This window comes from Meles meles, chromosome 3 (assembly GCF_922984935.1).
Source record: "Meles meles chromosome 3, mMelMel3.1 paternal haplotype, whole genome shotgun sequence".
Lineage (NCBI taxonomy): Eukaryota > Metazoa > Chordata > Mammalia > Carnivora > Mustelidae > Meles > Meles meles.
The window spans coordinates 139273072-139293102 of NC_060068.1; the positions used below are offsets into that span (position 1 = coordinate 139273072).

A 20031-nucleotide genomic window follows, 5' to 3' on the forward strand; every position below is an offset into this window, starting at 1 on the left:
TAATTAAATGGTAATATAGTTACTTCAAAATAGAACTTTGATTAAAACAACTCTATTTTTATAATCACCTAAACATTTACCAATAGTTAAAAGATTTGTTCCCATTATAATTTTCTTTTTCAAATTTTTTATTTAAATTACCCAACATATAGTAAGTACATCATTAGTTTCAGATGTAGTGTTCAATAACTGATTAGTTCCACATAACACCCACGGCTCTTCACATCACATGCCCTCCTTCATACCCATCACCCAGTTACCCCACCCCCCACCAAACTCCTCTCCAGCAACCCTCACTTTGTTTCCTAGTGTTAAGAGTCTCTCATGGTTTTTCTCCCTCTGGTGACTTCCCATTTAGTTTTCTCCACTTCTCCTATGAACTTCTGTGCAAAAACGTTGATTAGATGCCACGAAGTAGGTGGCAATGCCTTAACTGTATGCATGTTGTCGGGACAAGAGCTTCTTCCATCCTTGTCACTAGGAGTGCTAACCTTTTCTCCTTTCATACAACATGTCATTATCTAAACTTTATGCCGTCCCTTTCAGGTCACTTCTCTTTTAACAGCTGTTTCAGCTTGGGTAAATTATTTTAGTCTTCATATGCCTGTAAATTCTGTATTTTGTTCTGTACTTTTGAATGATTGTTTGAGTGACGCTTCTTGATTGACGATTTTTCCTCAGCACTGCCCAGAATGGACATCTAATGTTACTAATGAAAAACCTGTCTTCAGTGTAATTGTCATTCCTCTGAAAATAATTGGTCTTTGATCCCTGGTAATAGGAGTTGTTTTGTTTTTCCTTAGAGGTGATTATCATGTGTCTACATGTGGACTTACTGTTGTTTATCGTTCTCACCACCAGCAGTTCCCTATTAATCTGAACTGTGATTTTTCTTTCATTCTGGGGGTGGTGGTGGGGGGGAATCAGCTACTTTTATCCAAATAATGCTTTTTCATCTTTCCTTCTTTGTTACTTTTGAACTTCTATTGAATACGTGTTAGAACCCTCAATCTATCTTCCCTATCTCTTGTTCTTTCATCCCCCTCTCTCCCTTCCCTATCTGTTTATTGTTGCTTATATGGGTAGTGTTTGGGGTAAAATGATGGGGTAAAAAAATGGGGTAAAATTGTAGTAGAAAGATCTATATTCTCTTCGTTAATAGTGGAAAGGTTTTTGTTGTTGGCTGTTTAATCCAATAGAAGAATGTCTCTTGGTTTTATTGTTCTTGGACAGTGATGCACTGAAGATTTTATTGATGCTATGTCATTGACAAAGTTTCCAGGGTAGTAAACAACTTGAGTAGTAGTATTTGTATTGCTTCTGCTTTTTGTGTTAGTTCCTTTCTTCTTTCCTTCCTTCCTTCCTTCCTCCCTCCATCCTTCTCTCCCGCCCTTCTTTCCTTCCTTCCTTTCTTTTAAGATTTTATTTGTTCATTTGAGACAGAGAGATACAAAGAGAAAGAGCATGAGCAGGAGGAGAGGCAGACAGAGAAGGAGAAGCAAACTCCCTGATGAGTCAGGAGCCAAATGTGGGGCTCAATCCCAGGACCCTGGGATCATGACCTGAGCCAAAAGCAGACACTTAACCATCTGAGCCATCCAAGCACCCTGTGTTAGTTTTTTACTTTTACTCTCCTTAATACATGTTTTTCTTGCTCCTCCATAGTTTCATGGTTTGATTATTTCTTGAAAATATACCCAATGGGAAATTTTGTTCTGTGGGAGGTAAAAAATAAATAAATAAATAAATCTGATGGATATACTCCTTTTTGACCCTGAATGTTATTTTGGACTCTGATTTGGAGGATATATTTATCCATGAAACTACTTGTTTTAGGTTCACCTAAATATCCAGTTAAAGGACTGATGTGTCAATTATTTCTGGATTTAGATTAATTAGAATTTCAAGCTTAGTGCAAATAATGAATACAGTTCTGAGTTTAAGCCAGTAGTGTTTTTTGACACTATGAAAGGTGTTCTTCATTTTAACGACTATTGAAAAAACTTAAACCCTGGATATGAATAAAGACTCACAAAGAACTCTTCTACATATAATGAGCTCACATCAAGTGGTGTGTAGGTAGCACAGAAAATACATCCATCTAGACACTTAGATTTTCTCTGTGAGAACAAGTGTTCAACTATTCTGATAGGAATAACAACTATTTCAGTCAATCACCCAGACCTTCAGAGTTTTCTGTGAAGGCTCTCTATTCATAGTGCTATCATTGAGTTGTTTTCATTCAGTTAAGTGTGTCTCTAAATTTAACTAGTTCTATGCCTTTCCCTTACCTAAGTTCTTTGTATGTAGACAGTCCATCAATATTTTGACTTGTCAAATCAGTCCATTTACGTCTGTCATTTCAACTGTAGATGACAAGTATTTGCCCTGTGTTGGTGGAAGAAAACGCAAATATATTGCCACCCTCTCGCCCCACTACCCCCTCCATTTTGCCAATTTTAAATTCAGTGTTCATTTCTGATTAGGATGTTAAGCAGTCTGTTCTAAACCAGATCTTTAGTCTTCTCCCTTGAAAGGTGTTTTTTTTTTAAACTTGCATTCAAGTTGCACCTGGCTTTGTTTACACAGTTATCCTTGCTTATGTTTGCCCAGGCCAGTAGCACTTCTCAAAGTGGTGAAGATGGCTTTTTCAGGGGCGGCTGAAGTCACAGTGGGGGAGCCAGAGACCACAGAGCACTCTGAAAGCAAGGCTTGATGGCAGGTGAAAATTTGATTCTGAGAGGTGTGATGGCAATTTTGAAGCCATAACGCATCGTCATCTTCCCCCCAAGTGACCTGTGCACCTGCTCTCTCTATATATATTTACATTTTCCCAGAATATCATGGTTTAAAAAAAAAAAGAAAAGCAATACCATGGGTTCTGTCATATTGAATTGAATTTCAGAAGTGGCTAGGACAAGGATAACAAGGGTGATAAATGTGCAGAAAGAAAGCTAGCTGCTTTTTTTTCCCCCCTAATAGATTTGCAGGATTTTCAGCTGGAAGGTGTTAAAGAGATCCATTGTTTGCTCTGGGGAGGTCTAATATCCAAACAGAATCTGGCTGAATTGTGCAGACTCACTGACGTTTGTAGACTTTACCCTTTCCTTCTGAGAACAGGCTGATGAAGAATTCTGTTTCTCCTATGCCTAATAGTTCTTATGCAACCCCTTTGTTCTCATAACCCCCTCTTCCAATATTGGGGGGGGTAGCACTTGAGGCTTTCACAAGCTGGAGACACTTGTGATTAGGTTATAGGTAAGGAAAACATGAAGTATGTATCTTGCTATAATATAGTCACAAGTAGTCATTATTACAATAATAGCAATCATTTGAGTTAAGTATGACTAAGATATACCTACATTTACTCAATCCTCAGTATAACCTTACAGTTGCTAACATCACTATCACCATATTTCCATTGAGAAAACTGCCTCTCTACCAGGTTCAGTAGTTGCCTGAGGTCCTGCTGCAAATCAGTGGTCATGCCCAGAAATAAAGTCATTACACTCTGACTCCAGAGCTGGCCTTATTATTGGCAAGCATTTACTTGATACTTGGTCCATGGTATACTGAATCTATTTCATGTAATACTTCTGAAGTGTGGATGTTGTAAATTGTAAATAGGATATACTTTGTTTTATTGGAAGTTTGAGAACCACTGGAGACCTCTGGGATTGGAATTACTGATCATGAAATGTCAGAAATAAGCAAAAATACACATTTGTCACTAAGACTCTGGGCCTGTTTTTAAGAAACCTGTAGTTTAGTAGAGGAAAATGGACACGGCAAAGCAGTTACCAAAATAATTATGTGATGACTGTCGTTGTAAATATTATAAAGTAGATAGGGGCTGGCAGTACTTATACTGGAGAGCCTGATACTGCCTGCCGGTATGTTTTCATGTTTTCCTCCAGGAAGAACCTGCCTCTCATTCTGGAAGCTAAAAATACACTTTTTTTCTCCCACTTCCTTTGCAGTTAGAAAAAGGACCTGTAACCAGTGCTGGCTTGTTGGAGCTAAGTCTGTGGTGATAATTCTGGGAAATAAACATTTTATATCTTAATACAGATAGACACACAGGGAAATGCCTCCCCTTTCTGTGACCATAACATGAGAACAGAAAGATGGTGAGAGCCTAGGAACCTGACTAGACTACTGAACACCTAAATCAACCCTGGAACTCTCTTTCTCCAGATGGCCTGTTACATGAAGAAGTATATATCTTTTTGTTTAAACCATTTAAATCACAGTGTTCTCTTGCTTGCAGCTGAAAATGTCATAAATGATAAGGCAGCTTCCCTGAGGAAGAGGCATTGGGCCTGGATTGTACAGGAAGAGCGGTTGTTGACGAAGGAAGGAAGACTCAAGAATAGTTTCAGGCAGAGGGTCTAGCAGGACACAGGGACCTGAGTGGAAGTGATTTGTCAGATTTGCAAAATGGAAAGGAGATGAGTATGGGATCATCTAAAAAAGCAGGGTGTGGATGTGGCCCATCCTGAAGCTAAAGTGAGCACATGCTAGGCCATATAAAGAGCATAGGGCACAGCAAGGGGACTGAACTGGATCCTAAAAGTGGGGAGTATTTCAGACACCATAAGCACAAACACCATCTAGTCAGATCCACACAATGGCTTGGAGTAAGCAGGAACATGGGCGCACGTGGAGGAAAGCAAGGACAGCAGCAGGGCAGAGTCTGAAGGACAGAGTGACTGGAAATATGGTTGACTGGTTGGGCAGGAAGGAGCTTGAGCATCAATTTGTAGGTCCTTCTGATTGGAAGCAGGTCTGCCACATCAAATGGGCATGAGAGTCTGTAACTTGGCCTGTGGCTCTCCTCTTCTTTCCTGCTCCCCACCCTCCCCTGACCTGTCCCTACCTGGCCCTTGGATGAGAAGAGTCATCAGCTCCTGATATTTCCTAATACACTTTCCCATCACTTTCATGTTCCTTATCTCATATTCTAGGTTCGTCCTCTGATCAGTACCACCAAGTCCATGAGGGGGAAAGTGAAGGTGAATATATCAACTGTTCAGTAAACAATAATAACAATATATTTATAAACAAAATACATTCTGGATGATCCCACTCAAGTCCTACTGTAACTAACAGCACTCCAACTAGTCTTAAGGATTAACTAGCTTCAAGGTGTGACCTTCAGAACAACATCTATGTTCTGTTTATTCCCTGCCACTCTCTAAACCTTGCTTTGTTTTACAAAATAGCAACTGAGACTTGGAGAGGGCAAGTGGGCTGTACCTGCCCAAAGTCTCATATCAATTAAAAACGTAGGACCCTGGAACACTAGTCTCTTTTGATTCCCAGTCAAGCTATTTTTTGAAATGGCCATCTTTCTCAGAACTAGTTCCTTGGAGATGGGTATTGTTATGGAACAGAGAACGGATTCCAAACTCCGGTTTGGCTGCTCATCACTTGAAAATCAACACCCAGAGAGAGGTGATGATCGAAAAGAAAAGCTTGCTTTATTCAGAAACAAACAACCTAAGAATACTGACTAATGTCCCAAAGATCATCTTTCCCATCCAGGCAAAGCAGGAGGGTTTTAAAGGGGAAAGTGTGGGAAATGGGGCTAGTGTGGCAAGGCTGGTGCTCAGGTGGTTTTTCTATGTCAAGATGACCCTGAACAGACTTGCTGGCATCATTGGTGGTGGCTCTTGAATGTAGTCAGAGCTTAACTTCTGGGAGAGTCTAGTCTTTCATTCCTCAAGGCCAGTGGTCTGCAGATCTCCAGGAAAGTAGGTCCGTTCTCTTACAGACTGAGGAACTTAGATCAGCAAACAAAGAGTGCATAAGCTTGAAGCTAGTTAATACTTAAGATTAGTTGGAGTGCTGTTAGTTACAGTAGGACTTGAGTGGGATCATCCAGAGTGTATTTCGTTTATAAATATATTGTTATTATTGTTTACTGAACAGTTGGTATATTCACCTTCACATTCCCCCTCATGGACTTGGTGGTACTGATCAGAGGACGAACCTAGAATATGAGATAAGGAACATGAAAGTGATGGGAAAGGGTATTAGGAAATATCAGGAGCTGATGACTTTTCTCATCCAAGGGCCAGGTAGGGACAGGGAGTGGAGTTGTCCAGGTAAGGATGGGGAGATAGGCACTGAAGACCGCTGTTCCTAAAGGGACCGCTGATACTCATCATCAGTCAACTGTTGGCCTGCCAGATAGTGGGTGCTGGGTTACCAGATCTCCCGTTTTCTGAGAGACCCTAAAAGTTTGCACTTGCATATAAAATGGTATTTAATGTTCTTAAAGGTTTGTTTGAAATGATACTTAATGTTGGTTTAAATTGTTTGAAAACACTTTGTCAGCAACAACAACAAACAACAAATAACAAGTAATTACCACTTCTGGGGAGAAGTAACTTTCAAGTGTTTTGATTTGTTTTGTTTTTTTAAATAACTTGCCATTCTGAAGAAAAGTTCATAGATTATATGTAAAAATGACTAATATCTTATATGTTATTAAATCTACATACAGCCTAAAAGAAAGATCAAACTAGCCTTATTAGTTTCCAATGGCTATTGCAACGAATTACCACGGAGTTAGTGACTTAAAACAGAAATGTATTTTCCTATAGTTCTAGAGTTCAGAAGTACACATGAGTTTTAATGGGCTGGAGCCGAGGTGTCAGTGGAGCCATGCTCCCTCCAGAAGCCCTTGAGGAGAATCCATTCCTTGTCTCTGCCAATTTCTTTTTTTTTTTTTTTTAAAGATTTTATTTTATTTATTTGACAGAGAGAGATCACAAGTAGACAGAGAGGCAGCCTCTGCCAGTTTCTGATGACTGCTAACATTCCTTGGCTTTTGGCCATATCATTCCTATCTTCAAATGGCTCTCTGCTCTATCTTATTTCACCTTCTCCTTTGTGTGTGACATGTCTCTCTCTGCTTCCTTCTTCTGAAGATAGGCATGATTGAGTTTAGGGTCCATCCTAATAATTTAGGATAATTTTCTCATTTAAAAATCCTCATTTTAACCACATTGCAAGGATGCTTCTTACATGTAAGTTAGCATTTACGGGTTCCATGAAATAGATGATGAATATCTTCGGGGGATTCTTTTTCATGCCATCACATGAACAATTTATATCTTTTTAAAAAGGTTTTATACCTTTTATCTATTGCTCAAATCATAAAATGTACACTTTAGAATGATAATTGATATTAGTGGTTATAGGTATGAATTTACATTTCAAAAAAATCTGTATTGATTGTAATCTATTTTACTGATTTCTTAGCAGAGTTGATTAGATCTTTACTGTTTCTACCTGGTGTTTTTATTCCAGTAGCTCACTCAAGACACCACTGGTCTATAGTAGGGCTTCTCAACCTTAGCACTTTTGATTTTTCTGGCCAGATAATTCTTCACTGTTGAGGGCTGTCTTGTACATTGTAGAATTAGCAGCATCCCTGGCTTCTAGCACTAGATGCCCACTCATAATCACCCTGCCTCCCACCACTGTGTTGTCAAAATTAGCTTCATTGTGAGTAGAAATAAGTTTCCTGCCAATACTGACCTTTCCACACCAAAATGGAAAGGAAGAAAACTGATTTATTATTGAATTAACACAGGATTCCTGTGTGGCTCAGTTGGTTAAGCATCTGACTCTTGATTTCGGCTCAGGTCATGAGCTCACGGCTGTAAGATCAAGTGGATTGATCCAGGATTTGAGCTCAGTGGTGAGTCTTCTGGAGATCCTCTCCCTCTCTCTGCCCTCCTCATGACATCTGTCTCCATAAATGAATGAATGAATGAATACATGAATACGTGAATTCATGTATTCATTCACTCCCCTCAGTGGCTCAGTCAGTTAAGCCATCTGAGTTTGGTTCACATCTTTTTTTTTTTTTTTTAAGATTTTATTTATTTATTTGACATACAGAGATCAGAAGTAGGCAGAAAAGCAGGCAGAGAGAGAGGAGGAAGCAGGCTCCCTGCTGAGCAGAGAGCCCAATGCGGGGCTTGATCCCAGGACCCTGGGATCATGACCTGAGCTGAAGGCAGAGGCTTGAACCCACTGAGCCACCCAGGCGCCCAAGTTTGGTTCACATCTTGATCTCAGGTTTCTGGGATGGAACCCTGCATCAGGCTCCATGCTCAGCATGAAGTCTGCTTTTCCCTTTCTCTCTGCCCCTTCCCTTCCCTGTGCATGTACTCTCTCTCTAAAATGAAATTTTAGAAAATATTAACACAACAGTCTACATGTAAGATGACAAAGAAAAAAATCATACCATATACACACACACACACACACACAGAGCAAAGCAAGTCTTGGGAATTAAAGTAGCTGTTTAATTAATTGTTCTCCTCTGAAAGAATAACGAAAGGTTTTCTCTGCAGACCTCTTGGTTCTCCCCTAAAAAAGTTACATCCTGACATGGCCTCCTACATTAACTGCATTAATAAGGTGTTACGTTTCAAGAGGTTCTGGACCTGTGGCTTTGGACACCTCTTTGCACTATGAATAGGGCTTTTCTAGTCCCTGGAAAGACTGGTCTATAATTTGTTACAAGCTTGTTAAAGAAAGGATTCAGGACCACCATGTCTTCTAGGAGACTCTTCCAAGAGGGGGGAAGTAGGGAAGCAACTTCCTTTCTCTTCATAAGCAAAAAAAAGTTTATTTACAAAAAATTTCCCTTACATCAAATGTAAGCGTCCCCTGAAGGCTGAAATGAAACCCAGTTGAGAACCATTAGCCTAGAGCAAAGGATGAAAAGGTTAGCAGTCAGGTGGCAACATGAAATCAAGCAAGAGCTTGGAGAAAGCCATGGGAAGGAAAAAAAAACATTATAAATAATAGTTTTATCTCAGATTTTTTTAATTAAACAAGGAGGCCATTAGACGGAGATGGCTTTAATGTCCTGGCAGTCTATATAAACAAACCCAAATCTGAAACTTTAAATACGTCAAGATTACTAAATTGAAACCTAAAGATAAACCATTCACAAAGAGCCAGCTAGATTTTAAACTACAGCTAAATAATTTCATTCCTTTGCTTCTGCTTTTTTCTCTATAAAAATCTCTCTGAGCTCTTCCTGCAAGTGGCAAGCTCCTAAGTACTCCTAAGTTTGGTGGTGACTAACTTGAATCAATTTTTGCACAAATAAACTTAAACTGATGTATATTAAAATTAAGAGTTCAGAACTGCTTTTGATCATGGACTCATTTGGTTACTATTAAGTCCTAATAATGTTATAGAGGCCCAGTATTAGAAAAGGAATGAATTTCAATAAAGGAAATAAAATTTTATATATCTTCTTCCTCATCTTTTTTTTTTTTTCCTAGTTTGGAACCAGACAATGGAGCTTATTTCCTCTGGTCAGGGATAAACCGAATGGCTAGCTTTTACTAATTGTCTTTCACTGTTCTTTGTTTTCTTAGGAAATTGCTTTGATTACCTAGATGACCTTCCCCTGCCTTACCTTATTACTGCCATTTCGTGACTGCCTGATAGAAATCTAGTTTCCTTTATCTGATAAATTTAAAACCTTGTAGGCTGCCCTATAATATATTTGTAACTTAAGATCTTGAAAGCGCTATGCCAAATTTAAATTTGGCAAGAATTTGGAGAATCTAGAGTGACTGGCAATGTCCCCCTCCCTCATGTCTTAAAAATTAGGAGTGGTGTAAGTCATAGGAATGTCACAGATACCCCAGAAGAAGAGAACAATAGACTTGGTTCTAATCATTCTAACATATAGGACATGGGTTATTAGGATGATGGGAGGTAAGTGAGTTTGGGAGGGAAGAGACATAGTGATATGGGGAAGTGAATAATGCATATATTCTCGGTGGATGCCCCTTGCTTTGAGGTAGGTTTGGGGATTGGTTGTTTTCTTCTCTGACTGTGCCAACAAAAATCTCCTGAGATACTTTGATCTCAGTCTTCATTTTTGTCTAATAATCTTAACACGTCATAACCTTATAAGAGAGAGTCTTTGTACATGTACCTCCCACAGATTAATGAAACAGTTGAGTATTTAAATGACATCTATACTGCACAGCACTGCTAGAATTCTGGGTTTGTGTCTAGACCATTTACTTCAGAGATTTGTCTGCTTTTGGCACAAGTAGGAAAGTGCCAAGAAGTGATAACTTAGGTGTGTGTGTGGAATCAAGGCAACAACTACTCAAGATACAAGTGATTAAGTATGAGCAGAGTAGGCTCCCTGTTTCACCCAGAGAGGGCATTTTCAGCCAAATACATGCTTATTTCCTTTTCTTAGTGCTTAAAAGATAACTGTGTAGATGAAAAACATGTGCCTCAGTGGAAAAAGAAGGCATTATCTGTAGCACATTCTTCTACCTCATACTTTTATATTCTGATTCTGTGGGAGCTACTTTAAAATTCTGTTAACCATAGGTATCTAATTGGCACGAAAACCCCACCTGATCTGGCAAAGTTTCAGTTGACTGCCTTCCCTGCTTCTCCTCTGCGAGGGCCAAACAAAACTGGTTCTACCCCCTTTTTGTAATTCATTTCACGATTTCTTTTCATAAATGTGTGCATCTGGGAACTTTTCTCTGCACAGGTTGTAACATCTAGTTCTCTCATGAGTTGAATAAACTCATTAACACATTATATATACGTGTGTGTATGTGTATGTATATATATATATACACACACACACATACATACATATATATTTGTGTGCTCTATAATTCATTAAAACTAGGGTTTGGTTAGAATCTGGAGATCTGTTCCTATAGATAGAATCAGAAATTAAGTTTTGTTATCTTACCTCCCCACACCCTTGTTTACATATGACCAGTTGCCTCTATTTTACAAAAAAACATTGCTTTTTACTCAATCTACTTGTATGGGCACAGTTGCTTTCTTAGATTTATCTCAAAAACAATGAAATGTTCTCCTATAAATAGAGAAGTTGTGAGTATTGTTCCATTGCTTTGACAGTTCAAAAGACATCAGGGTTTAAAATATTGGTTGAGAGATCCAGGTTTTATGAGCTAATAATGGTTTGTTCGCTGGGATTACTTACTTGAATTGTTTTCATTTTATAGCATGGATGAAACCACCAACTATTGAATAATAAATTCAGTAGCGTGGATGTTTGGCATAAAGAGAAGCTATACATAGCATTGCCAAAATAAACAACTTAAAGCTGATGTTTCTCTGATTGACAGCCATTTTTTCCCAAGAATATGGCAGGGTCAGTTAAATCTATGAAAATCAGAAATGTCATTCTGGCTTCTTTCTCTTTCTACAAAGCTCTCATTCACTGAAAATTCACACCTAAAGAAATATATCTTCTTGGCAGGGCCATTATCTTTCTTGATGAGATATGAGTGTATTAGAGGCGATTCTTGGGAAATTACTGATGGTGTTAGATGGGGAAAAAAAAAGATAAAGTGAAAATGAATTCACTTCAGACTAACAAGATATGAAATCAGAAATGTGGAAGATCAACTGGATATGAACCTTATACCTTATTTTTAATATGTAAAGATCACAGACACCTGGGAGATATCTTGTGTTCAGGTGTAAAGTAAAAGTGCAGCATATTTAGATGTATCTGGAGGCCTGATTTTGCTCATCTTTGGAAGGCAAGGTGGTGTTTATACAAACATTGGTATATTCCCAGAGTTTCAAAGCAAGCATAATGTGGTTTCACATATGAAAACTGTCCCACATCCCGAGATGCTCTTGCCTTGATAACAAATAATAATGGAGAGAATCTTGTACTGAAAAGTGTGTACCTTTTGTAAATATTAATATTTAATTTGGATTTTATACCTGGGCTGCAAATAAAATTTTGATCCAGCTGGGAAGAACATAAGCGAAGACTCAAGTAGAGCTGTAATTTTGAACATTCTCTAGCCTTTCCAGCTCTCAAATTCTCTGGGTCCTTTTCTTTACCGTCTGTGGTTATGAATATTCTAGCATTTGTTTATGTAATGGATTGATTCTTGCATCAAGTTTCAGGGATAAACTTGAAAAGTTAGGTATGCATCCTGTGAGCCTGGGAAGGTCTGAATGAAGTCACATTGGAGAGATGGTTGCCTGTCAATGTTATTCTCTAACAAGGAGGGATGACCATGAACAGGAAATAACAGTCCTGGGAAACTCTGCCCCCTACTTATTTGTTGCTTGGATGGATTTATTGAGCAACTTAAGTGATAAATAAGAAAAGAATGGGGTATCCATTGGTAAACATTCAGAGTCTGATCTTGTTTTCATAGTTCAAGGTGAATGGGCAAGTCAGACTGAACAAATAGCTTATTAATAAATTACTAATTATTTACCTGTGCTAAATACAGGCACTAAGAAAGACTCTTCTTTACAGTGATTTCAGGGACCTTTCTAAAAAGTTACTTTTTGCCATATTTTCAATGGAATCAGCTTGATAATAGCAGGCATGGTTTTTGTAGTTTTCCCCTCCATAGTTCTTTTTGATAGAACTGGTGGTTAATAATGAGGATAAAGGGACGATCACCAGAAGAGAGGAGGTATAATAGCAAACAGGAGTGGGGAAGAGCTAATGCCAAGAGGAAAGTTGTATAAGGAGATTTTTAATCTGCATTTTTGTTCTTGACTTCATTATTGTAAAGAAATAGGGAGCTGAGCTCTCTTATTGCTGTCATGATGCTTGGTAGTAAAATCAATAATGACTATACTATTATCTTAAAATATTAGCAATAAAACAAGGAGTAGCATTTCTATTTAAAGGAATTACGGCAGCCTTTAGGCTGTTCTTGGAAACTCAGGAGAATAAGTATTATTTTGTTTATGCTAACATTTGAATACTCCAGTAGTAACACAAACTTCACTGCAGAAAAGAAATGTACAAGATGAAACTGAGTCCCTGTGTGTTCCTGCTCCCTTTTTCTGCTGACTGGTCAACTTGATGGTACAATGAAATGGAAATTTCCTGAATTGAGGACACTGGCATTAAGGCCTATTGGCAAGATAATGTCAAGTGTCCTTATATAGGTGTAATTCTGGAATAATTTTTCTTCTTTAATGCTGCCATATAAATCAGTCTTAATGCTCCATTAAAACAAATGAACATGTGCTAATGATACCAACTCATACCTCTTACCTGAATGGCAATTGGGGCTGGGAATAGGGAGCTTTCTGTGTCCAACAGAATGTGTCCATGGAGACTGGATTGCTCACTGTCATGGACAAGCTAATCAAACACAGCTCAAACAGAAATCCAAATCAATCTCTTAATCAGTGACTCACTCCAGCCCCCCCCCCCCCCGCCCCTGCAATCAACCTGGTAATTGCTTCACCTGAACAACCTTGCCGGCCTTGGAATGCTCAGGTCTGCTGCTGTTTAAAGCTTTATGAATTTTAGAGAAAATTGTTTTTGCATCATTGACAGGAAATTTAACCCTCAGCATAGGCTCATGTGTGTTGTTTTGGGTGGGGTTCAGCCTGATGAGATAGGGGTTACTTCAGTTTTTCAGAGAAAGAAATTAAGGTTAACAGAGTCATTATATTCCAGTCATATGGCCATTATGTGTCATAACCAGAATTCAAGCCAGTTGTTTTACACCAAAGTTATACTTTTAACCTGTTATTCTAGTCTGTGCTTCTCACTCAGAATGGAGCCGATAATTATGGGCTTGTTAAATGGCATTCACATCCTAGGTTGGAAGAAAATTCCAAAACTTCAAATCTCCACCTTTGCAACTACTTGTAATTATTCATTTACATAATTTCATTTTTATGGATTGATAAATACAGTTACTTATGAGGCTGTCCTACACATTAACCCCCTAGGATTTCCACTTCATTCTGATGATTTTTCAGTTCCGTCTGTCTTCAGTGCCTCTAGTTTTCCCCCTAACCTCATAGCATATACCCTGTGTTCAGGATTCCTTTACAGTTTAAATAAAAAAAAATTTTTTTCCTCCCTCCGGCCTGGCAAGATAATGCGATCCTTCCAAATAAGAGCAAGTAAAATGATGTTTCCATTTGTTTGCAAATTTTACTTTTGCTTTTTTTTTTTTTTTTTTGAGAGAGAATCTGATTCTCTACTGAACATCAAGCTTCACCAAAGTTGTGGAATATGATTGTTCTCCTTCAAACATTAGCTCTCCAGATACAAACCTTAAAATAGCATATGCTACACCCTTCTTACAAAGATCCTAACAACTACTGAACACCTTTATGGTGGACCCGAGGGGGTTTTAAAGACTTATAAATGATGAGTCCTTGTCCCTCTAGATAAGGTTTAATCTTTGTGTTGTATGTTCCCATAGCTTTGTGCGCTTTCCTCTTCATGACCTTTCTCACAGTTGCAGTTAGTTGCTGAAATGTCTGCTCTTAATACACCATGATTGCATGAAGGTGAGCATGGTTTGATCTGTTGTAACTATTTTGTCTGCATTGTGCTAAGCACAGGACTGCACCTAATACTGCATTATATTTAATTGAACTGAGTCTAATCATCATCATAGTGGATTCAACTATCACTTGAATGCTTACCTTGTGCAAGGTATGGTGCCCAATGCTATAGGTTAGAAAGAGACTGAACAAATTTCTGTCTTTCTTGAGCACACAGTTTAGTGAGAAGACAGTCAAGATGTGTCATATTACATTAAATAAATGATTGTAGCATACACAGGGTGTTATGTGCTATTAGGTAGTGATTATTGGTAATGTAGCCACCACTGATTGAACATCTGTGTCCAGAGTGTTATATGTGTTATGTGGGGTCAATACTATATCATGCCCCAGATCACAGTAGAAGACAACTGAAACTGTTCTAGGTCGCACAACCACTACGTACCAGATATGGAATTCAAACCTAAGTTGACTCCAAAGCCAAAGCACTTGTTCCTAAAGCACTCTGTTTTATGTGGGAATCTCTGCACCTCCAGAAGAAAGTACAATGAACACAGATTGGAGAATTAGATTCCGGCAAGTCTTCTGGAGAGGATGGTACCTCAGAGAAATTTTCAAGGGGTTAAGAGTTAGCCAGGTGAATTTTTAGTTAGTAGGAAATGCACATTCAAAGTAGAGAGAATAAAAAATGCATTTCAGGAAATGTGAATTGTAGAGGATAGAAACAAGACTGATCACAACACACGTTTACTAGATGATGGAATTTATTTTTATAACTACAGGAGATATTTAAGTTGAGGGCCTCGTGTAGTCCGATATATGTGACCAGAGCAATGGGGCTGGGAGTAAGGTTTTGTAGACAGGAATAATGGAAACTTTATTCACTTAAAGTCTCAAATATCTCTTAGATGAATGCTTATGCTTCCAAAACAAGGCTCTGCTCTATGGAGGTAGACCACTGATAAGTGAATAAGTACAGTAGTTTAGGACTGTGATCTTTCCTCTGATGGGAAAGAACAAGATGATAGATGTGGTAGAAAGCTACTTAGAGAAGCTGCCTTTAGCTGGGGAAAGCTGAGCACGTTCCTGTGAAGATGGACTATTTAAGGTGATATCTGAAGAATGGGGAAGGGGCCAGCCACACCGTCAAGGCACTGAGTCCAGCCAGTGTGAAGGGAAATACATGAATCAGTATGAGGAATTGAAAGGAGGCACTGAAGGTGTGGTGTGACACGTGCCTGGATGGAGAGTGATATGAAATTCAGGGCTATGTAAGCCATAGCAAGCAGGTGACTTACAAAGCTTAGTGAGTTGGTTAGATTTACCTTTCTAAATGATCACTTTGTTTCCTTGATCAAAGGCTTTTTTCAGTTCCAATGGTGGTGGTTCAAGCACAGTAGGCTTAGTTCTAATGCAGGAGGAAAAAGTAGAAAAGGCAGCCTGAAGCTGACATAGCAACTTTATGAAAATCAGCAGGAACCTAGACTCCTGTCTTTTTGCTCTGCTATCTTTTTAGCTCTAGTTTGCATCCTCACATCTACAAGATGGCTGCTAGAGCTCCCGTATTCCTTCCATTTTTCCACACAGGGGGCAGAATGGAGGAGAGAAGGGCACTAGCATCATATGATAACTGACTGTCTGGCCCTGGGTCCGTTCTTGGAAGTTCTGCCCTCTGACTTCCAAATAATTAGATACTTAAAACTGCAAGAGAGACTGAAAATCCATCCTTTAAAAACTGAGCACATTTCTACCCAGAGGAAAAACAAGTTTCTTGTACTAAGTAAGAATACTTATTGGGAAGGCAAGCAGCGTTTTCTGCCACAAAAGCTGAATGGCAAACAGATTGGAAGTGGCAGAGTATAAATAAGAAAGGGACAATGGTGATCTAGAAGATGAAGAAAACCATTTTTCTTTGGCTGAAATTAGAATGGAAAGGAGGATGGTGAGGGGTAAAAAGTTAGAGATGGAGAAAAGGATAAACTTGATCTATTCAGAAGCCAGAACTGGCAGGATCTACAGAGCTTTCCTTCCCTTATACATACAGTTGAAGAACTGAGGATGACTTCCTGATTTTTTACATGTTAATTTCTTTCTTACTTGTGTTCTAAAGTGAGGAGGAGAAGATGCACAAAATTACTAGACAGGGTGAGGAGAAATGTGACTTTTTTCATATGATTTATAAATATCACTGTTTTCAGGGAAGGAAGGTACTACATAGCTTACGTTACTTGCAGATCTAAGTGCTTTCTCTGTGAAAGGGCTCTCAATCTTCAAAACCTGAGATTCACACCATGCGAGACCTTATGCATTTGACAGCTTCCCAATGTAGATAAACTCTGTAATTGCTTTGATAACAGACTCACCAGGGTTAAAAAGGAAAAAAAGAAAAAGAAATGCAATGCTATGCAAATTTAGGGAGGGGGGCAATTTTAGCAGCTTTCAATCTATTTGACTAAATGTAATTTAAAATTTCCTTGTGTCAAATACAGCCCAGCAAATACTAAACATTAGTGTCATGAAGCAGAGAAAATCTGGTTAGCCAACTTATGAGTCTGGGTAGATTGACAGGACTCCAAATTGGAATTCAAATATTTAGAAGGAATGAAGCACATACTTCCAGATCATGATGACTCTGAAGGGGTTCACAATGCACTGAGCTGAAATATTAGCCAAGAAATGAATGCACGTGCAGTATAGTGTAATTTGTTTTCGACACATCTTTGTCAGACTTCCATCTGGGGACGTACTGGACCAAACAGGTTTTGTTTTGTTTTCCAAGAATGAAGATCGCAAACAGAGCCATCATAGATTTATGCTAATTTAAGACAGCTAATTACTGCAGTGTCCTAGACATTATCCCACTATGGCCAAAGGCTTTGGGTCAGCATTCAGAGGACTTAAGTTTGGCTTCACTACCTCCTAGTTTAATGACCTTGGCTTCACTACTTCCTGGTTTAATGACCTTGGAAAAGTCATTTGAGCTCCTGATTCTTAGTTTTTTCTTCTGAAAATTGGAGATTTTTTTTTTAAGATTTTATTTATTTATTTGACAGAGAGAGATCATAGGTAGGCAGAGAGGCAGGCAGAGAGAGTGAGAGGGAAGCAGGCTCCCTGCCAAGCAGAGCCCGATGTGGGACTCGATCCCAGGACCCTGAGATCATGACCTGAGCCGAAGGCAGCGGCTAAAACCACTGAGCCACCCAGGCGCCCCTGAAAATTGGAGATATTTTTATTACCGATCCCTATAACAGTGATCGTATCATATATTCTTTGACTGTGTGGGACAATATGCGGATACCAATATAAATGAGAGCCTACTTAGGACTGAGTAGAGAGAGGAATGTCCTCTGAAATAGTTTGCCCACCTCTCTTGTTAATAAATTTGGTAACCTCTTAGTTGGTTAGAATAAAAATGATAACCTAGCTTCCTGATGGGTGAACTCAGCCTACAGATACACTCAAACCCATGTGTATATACATATACACACATATATGTACATAAGCCACACATGCATATGTATATACAAATACATACACACCAACTTGGTCAACTAAGCCTGGCTTTTACCCACAAATACACATATACAATTTCTTCTTGTATGGTGTTGCCTTATAATGATTTTTTAAAAATTGTATCAGTTGCCAACTAACTTCATACAAATACAGACTCCTGGCTTCCTCAAACGCTTCTTTTTTTTTTTTTTAATTTTTTAAATTCTTTTTTTAAGATTTTATTTATTTATTTGACAGAGAGAGATCACCAGTAGGCAGGGAGACAGGCAGAGAGAGGGGGAAGCAGGCTCCCCGCTGAGCAGAGAGCCCGATGCGGGTCTCGATGTGGTGCTCGATCCCAGGACCCTGAGATTGCAATCCGAGCCGAAGGCAGAGGCTTAACCCACTGAACCACCCAGGCACCCCTTCCTCAAACACTTCTTTCCTGAGTGGCTTATCTTTTTAGGTGAGGAATAGATAACCAGTTCAACATAGTTTCGAAGTCCCACTGTGGGTTTAACTTTGCTTACGTGATCCCTGAAGATACTTGTTTTCTGTGCTTCAGTTGGAATGTGATTTAGTGAAGGATAAGATGTACTCAAGTTAGTTCTCTTTTGATAATGTTAGCCATTTTGTCCAGCTAGTCATTTTTGAAATGTATGAAACTCTTATGGGATGGGCTATGTAGGACTGCATGGCTGCGTGAGAACAATCACTTCACTCTTTAAACAGTTTGTTTATCATAATGGAAGAGAATTCTTTCAAATGGTCAAGAGGGATGATTCACCATTGTGAGAGCATCATCTCTGTAGCCTTTTATAGCAAGAGGAGTAGTTAGTTAAACTTTCTTGAAATAGGCATAGGTTTGCCTAGGGCCATCCATGCCTGCTCTGTCCTTCTCCTAGTTGAGATAAAGGGTGGAATATTCTGAAGCTAGCACATTTATAGTGTTTTTAATTAGTGACCTTGACCAGCTGAGCCCTCTTTTTAAGCTTTGATTCAAAGTCGAACCAACAGAGAATCTCCTCCAATATTAGTGAATTAGTATTTATGTAAAACAGGATCTTATATAATCAAAAAACTTTAGGGAATTAAATGTAGAAGCAGCATAATACATATTGTAATTATATATATATATATATATATATATAATTACAATCAACTAAAAGTGAGTTTATTTCAAAACAAGGTGGCTGCATGTTTAGCATCAGTTAAAGCACTGGTTCTCAATTGGAGGTGATTTTGTCCCCTAGGGGATATTTGATATTGTCTGAAGATATTTTTGGTTGTCAAGACTGGGCAGCTGCTACAGGCATCTCTTGTTGTTGGGGACTAAGGATGCTGCTACACACTCTACACTGCATAGAACAATCTCCACCACCCCATTACAAACATTTACGTAGCACAAAATGTCAATAGTGCTGAGTTTGAGAAACCCTATTTAAAGAATATATCTTCTGCAGAAGCTTTCTTAAATTCGAGAGAAATTTAGACCAGAGAACTTAACACGAGTTAGCATTTCTGGTTAGGGTAAAATGTAATTTGTGTCCTGCACAGCATTCCTTATCTTCCAAATTATTTAATGATAATTGAGGTGAATTTGAATTGCATTAACTTAGCTAACCTAGAACTATACTTCCTAGTTTCCTTTCTTACACAGTGATGAATTAGCGTGGGCAACCAGAGAAATTTTGCATGAGACTTGGAAGTCATAAGTGAAACTGTAACCATTTTTTTGTTTTTTGTTTTTTAGGCTTAGAAAGTTGTACCAGGCCACATGGCATCGCTGTACCTCACACACACAGTAACATGGCTGCCAGATGCCCTGGTTGGCCCAGAAAGGCAGATGGACTTATAACAGCTAAAGCTCCTGCTGGATCCTTTTCCTGTTTTTTTTTTTTTGTTTGTTTGTTTGTTTTTACTTCTGGGAGGGGTGCATGGTCCTCCGTGACAAAGGGTAGACTTACATCTTCATTTCTCTTGGGTACATGTATAAGTGGGAATGGAATTACTTTTTAAAGAACTGTCAAACTGCTTTCCAAAGTGGCTGCACTATATACATTCCTCCCAGCAAAATAAAATGCCTACCTTCTCCACATCCTGGCACTCACCTTTCTTTCCATTATAACCATTCTAATGGGTGTAACTTGGTATGTCATTATGGTTTTGATTTGCATTTTCCTAATG

At 38.7% G+C, this 20031-nt stretch overlaps 1 non-coding gene across 1 annotated transcript; it reads right to left on the reverse strand.

Moving 5' to 3' along the window:
- Window positions 1–388: 388 nt before the first annotated feature.
- On the reverse strand, window positions 389–513 carry LOC123939558. Its single transcript, XR_006817923.1, has one exon. It is a non-coding gene; the product is annotated as a U6atac minor spliceosomal RNA (small nuclear RNA).
- Between the last annotated feature and the right edge of the window lie 19518 nt (window positions 514–20031).